The sequence below is a fragment of the Melanaphis sacchari genome, unplaced genomic scaffold, assembly GCF_002803265.2.
Source record: "Melanaphis sacchari strain LSU unplaced genomic scaffold, SCAv2.0 Contig95_pilon_pilon, whole genome shotgun sequence".
Lineage (NCBI taxonomy): Eukaryota > Metazoa > Arthropoda > Insecta > Hemiptera > Aphididae > Melanaphis > Melanaphis sacchari.
Window position 1 is genome coordinate 396,892 of NW_020271679.1, and position 6,231 is coordinate 403,122.

Sequence of the window (6,231 nt, forward strand, 5' to 3'; positions counted from 1 at the left end):
TCATAAATGTAAAGAGTTGTTCAGAAGATCCAAAGTAAACATATTTAGACTTTCTAAAAATTAGTTTTCAACTAATTCTATCCTATCAACCGATCAATTTGTATATGATGGAATGAAAAATCATCAATTTAGCAGTGATATAGTATGCGATTATACACAACTCATCGTATTGTTGACATGCATCTATGTGCGCATTCGAGAACAAATGTACTCTTTTATTATAAGCACGTCTTCGTATGAACGCTAATGATCATTTACCAGACATAAGTCATTTTTCAAATGAATTCTTTTGAATAATGGTGCATTTAAAATATTTTTAGATTCTGAGCGAAGCAATGATGTATGTGTCCTTATTTTTGTTTTATGAGTATACATACACGATAAGTAGTCGATAAAATGCTTTATTTTCGAAAATGAGACTGGGGAGGGATAGTTTCTAGTAACAAATTGGATCAAATTATTGTACTATAGAGATATCAAAATGAAAAACTCCCAGTGTTTTTTTTCACAGTCAGAAAACCCAAAAATTAAGGAAAACAGGTAATTTTTAACAAAATCAATTTTGTTTTTGGTATTAATAAACGAATACACGTAGATACTTGAAATCTTCGCCTAATGTTTATATTATTATTTTCTATTTACGATAATATTTTCAAAATATTTTGACTCTTTGAGCTATTTATAAGTATCAAAAATTGTCTTTGTTAATAAAAAAAATATTTGATGGATCAAAAGTTGAAATACTTGAAAATTTAATACAACATCCCAATATAAGTTGTTTAAAAATATAAAAAATATATTGGCACAATTTATAGATATTATTTATAATAAAAATTTTAAGCAGAGCCTACCTTTTTTAAACAATTTTTTTAAGGTACCTATTCAGAATACTTTTTAAAAGTATTTAATTCTTACAAAAAAACCCCAATTTGTTATTACATTACCCAACTATCCTTTTTAAAACACATGCTGAGTATATATACACAAATTTTAAAAAGTCATCTAAAAATTTTAAATTTCCTATCGATTTCATGTAAGTCATGGTTTTTAAACAATACGGTAGATAATTAAAATACGTTGCGTTACATGTTTTTAGTTCGGAGTTCGGACTTAAAGTATGATGTAATAAAGTAATCACTAACCGCGTATAATCTTTACGGCATTACTTACGGCTATAGAAGTTGCAAAAGAACGTCGGAATTCCATACGATTTTGCTAATTTCGATGGCTATAAAAAATAACTATACCTAATTAATTTACGAGAATTTATGGCAAATGTGTCAAAAGTTTACTCTATACGTATTACGCAAACCTTTTGAATATATTATATTTTTGGAGAAACAGGAAATATCATCATAATTTTACCTTTACTGAAAAAATCCTAAAATTCGTGCTCCCCCTATTCACTTTTTTCAAACTTGAAAATGATTTTCTGCATTTATTAGACAGTCGAAGAGCCTACCCATGTTAGTACGCCACTGCCACTTTTTATAGTTAAAACTTATAACTAACGCATATGGAATATAACATGGCAAATTTTACATTTAAAATAATCCATCTAAATATTTATATTATTTTTAATTTAAGAGTGAACTTACCTATCATTGATGTTAAAGGTACCTATCTATAGGTACCTACTTCTACCTTAGAATATTATCCAATGTACCGTATGTACGTTTTTTTAAATATTTTAATTTTTAAGTAATATAATATGAGTATTTTAATTATTTATAAAACGTAAAATAAATTGTACGCGATGTCTTAGATTATATTTATAGGTATCCTTTGATAATATAAATAAATAAATTAGATAATAAATATTTAAGAAACGATGTATATCAATAAAAGGTAATTCGAAGAAAACAATAAAAAAAAACTACTTTTACGTTATAAATGGTGAATAAACCAAGAGGTCTAATAGAAAGAACTCGGCGAGATACGCAATATGAAAAAAAAACTACCTACGTCTTAGCGTGAAGGTGGTGAATGTTATTTGTAAAGTTTCTAGACTTACGTCGTTTTTACAGTACCCGATTCTCCGTAATGCAAATGTGAGATTGAATTGTTATAGGTTCATATTGAATTTATGTTCTTCTCAAAAATGTATATCAGTCCCAATTAGATAGGTACACCTATAAAACAATATTATTAAAATTTTATTTTAATTTTTTTAATGACAAGACAAAAAGGACTAATAGATGAGTACTGCAATAAACTAATTTTATTGATTACCTATTATTTGGTCCGCCATCTAAAAATAATTTTTTTTTTTTAACATTCACACATGATATGAATCCATAATACATTTTACGCATTATCTCAATACTTTGTGACTTACAAGTTACTACGCCGTTTCTCAAGTAGGTGATTTATATATCAGTTCGAGCTAATATTAAATATAAACGAGTTACGTGAACGGATTATTCTAAACGTAAAATATACTACTTAAATAAGTTTGTTTAAGTTGAGACATGATATATGCAGTGTACACGACGACGCAGTCCTTGATTAACAATATTAATAATACCTGTATTTTTTTTTTAATTCGTGGTCACTGCTCTAAAACCAGTAAAACCACGGTAGATGGTTATAAAATTATACCTATTCATTACTTCAAATAATTAAATATATCTACCGTAGTTACTGTGGTTGAAATAGTCAAAAAACATTCTTTTCAAACACGGTAGGTACAGCTCTGAGCGTGTATATTTCATTATCGTTTTAACTTTTAATCATACATGTTTTTATTGTCAATTTATATTAAAATTACAACAAGTAAGTTTATGCTTAAACAAACGTATTAGTTAATGTATTAACTTCATAGTTCATACATATACATACATACAACACACATAGTCAGTCTCTAGTCAGGTAGGTACATGAAAACTAGAGAGTTGATTGTCTCACTTGATAATTATTTCATGTTGAGGAGATTTGATTGCAACATAGTATTAGTATTGTGATAAATATCAAAAAAGGAATGTAAAGGTAGGTACAACGTAAATAACAAGCTGTCTAGACTGGTTATAATACACCATACACGACTTGTTATTGTATTGTTTGTTTTTTAACAACTTTAAAATATAGGTACCAAATTATGTCACATAATTAAATAACAAAATTTATTATTGTATATTCACACTTTTAAAAAACCTTCAACATATATATTCTGTACTTATATAAACTATATAATTCATTAATATTATTCTTCATAATTTTTATTCTTGAGTAATGTTATTAACTCTAATTTGTTACCTATATAATATAATCATGATTTAAGATACCACTAAATATCTCAGCTAGACAACCTTGTAATGAAGTGAATATTTTAGAGGGCCTAGGGGTACTTAAATACACATTAATTTATGATTTTTAAAGTTTTTACACTTTTGATGTGCACATACGCAGCACAACTTACATTTTTTTAAATGGAATACTATTATTTTTTTTTTTACATATTTAGATAATTATTTATTTTATTTTTTTTAACATATTTTGTATTATAAGTTTTTTTCTATTTACAAAACTGACCAAGATAGAGAAGTCAACATCTAAGTTTATGTATATTTTGTGTTTTAACGAAATTTTCACTTAAAATCACTAGAAATAACAAAATAAATGCCAATAACCTAAAAAGTATATAAGCTGATTATTTTTATAGATATTTGAAGTTCTAATTTGAATATAATCTTATACTTAAACAAATGATAAAGATATGGATTATTTAGTTATAATTCAAAAACCTTATTTTTAAGGACTTGAATTTTTAACATATAATAAATTATACTATTCACATTGGCATTCTCAAAATATTTAAATTAAATTTAAGCTAATGTCAATTAGGTACCCAATCATACTATAAATCTATATACACTATCTTACAGTAAGGTGGTTTGACTTAAAAGTTAATAATATAATATTGTATAAATATATAGATTATAGGTATTATTATAATAATTAAATATTAATGATGTAATACATTTAACTTAACCATAATACCAATAGTAAAATAAATAATTTTAAAAAAAATAGCAATAATATAATAATAATTTCCATTCATATTTTTAAATAACTATACATTAATTTAGTTAACTTTCTTAAGAATAACTTAACTTAATTGTGTTAAATATCTGCTCAGTAACTTTTCCAGCTTTGAATATTATAACAATATCAAGAAACATATCATGAAATATACTTGATGATATAGACCAGGCATGCCCAATCTTTTTCAACTGGCGGGCTACATTCAAAATGTATATTTGTACTGCGGGCCATATATAGAATTTTTAAATTAAATTGAATCGGAACATAAAGATGTTTTGTATCATAACCAGGTTAGGTGGTTAAGTTGAGGAAAATTATTAAAATGATTTTTTGATCTTCGGCGGGAAATTCAAATATTTATAATAGAAAAAAATAAACCAGTAGAAGAATTTAAAAACGAACAATGGATGTACGATCTTGCTTTCTTAACTAATATTTCTATTCATTTAAATGAATTAAATCTTAAACTTCAAAAACTATTTTCGAGCTTATAAGTGATGTAAAATCATTTGAAATAAAATTACAACTTTTTAAAAACCAAATATTAAAGCAAAATTGTTTACATTTTAAAATGTGTCAAGAAATTAAACAAAATTCTTTAATTGACGTTCCAACAAATCATTTTGTGAGTATGTTGGAACAATTATCAATAAAATTTGAAAACCGTTTCCAAGATTTCAAATCACATATGATTTCATTTCGATTGATTTAAAAACAAATAATCATTTGAAAGATTTATATAATGATATCAAAGATAAAAACACAAATTTAATACATTTTTATAAGACTCTTACTGATGATTTTCCAAAAATAAAAAAATTATCAATGCGTATATTTACAGTATTTGGTTCTACTTATATTTGCGAACAAACGTTTTCACGCATGAACTATGTAAAATGTTCAGAAAGATCTCGTTTGACTGATGAACACCTACACTTCTTATTAAGAATTGGCGTTACACATTTCACTCCAAACATTGAAAGATTGGTTAAAGAAAAACAAACCCAAATTTCTCACTAATTTTTTTTTATTAATATTCTAAAATCCAATGCATTTTTTTTATATAAAAATTCAAAATTGTAAAATATTTGATACTCTTAAAAACTTAATAAAATACATTTTTTTGTAAATAATAATTTTTTTTTTTTACACCTTTACAAATTTCTAATTTTTATAAAATGATCACGGGCCGGTTGGAATACCTGATATAGACAGACAGTCTCTGCTCAGAATCATTTTTCATGTATAATAACAAATCATATAACTAAATTTTAACTTATCCGATAAATTAACTCACTTGAAAGACTTAAGCAGCAATGATCCACTTTACTTCTAATTCATATTAATTACATCCACTGATAATAGAAGATGATAACACAGTTTTTATTAGATCAGATGTTATAATTTCAATATATAATAATCTCAATTTTTTTTCTAGTTAGTTCAAAATATGAAGGCAAAAAAGTAACTTTTTAATTTTAAATAACCTAAAAAAATATTTCCATAAGAATTTGTAATCCAATTACTAATTTTATTTATATTTTTAAGCAACATTAAAATAACTATTTTTTAGATAACTTAATTTATTCTAGTTTAATTAAATATCCTCTCAGTGACTCTCCCAATTTTGAGCATTATAGTAAGTCACACACGCATTATGTTTTGAAATTTGAATAGATACTACAATATGATAAAGACAACATTAGAATAATAGAGAGTAGATATTTATTATATATTTTCCAATAAGTATTAAAAAAATTAAAAAAAAAAATTGTATATAAATCCAAAAGGAGCTAAATAATGCTGGTCCATAGATAATTATGGAAATATGATCAACTGTAAGTATGGTTAAATTTGTAAATATGGTATACGATATATGTATATTATAAATAGGCTATTAAATAAATTTTGTTTCACACAATACACATGACACTTAATATAATATGTTTACATAATAGTTTATATAATAAAATAATTGTAGTTGACAATAATAAATAAAAATGGAAATAATTACAGAACTATAAAGATGAGATATAACTGAAATATCACAATATGTTAACATTGATAGGTAAGATTTTGATAAATATGATCCAAAAAATCATTTATATAAAATACTATTACAATATACTATGATAAAAAATAATTAAATAACATAGAAAACTATCAATAATTATTATAATATATTAT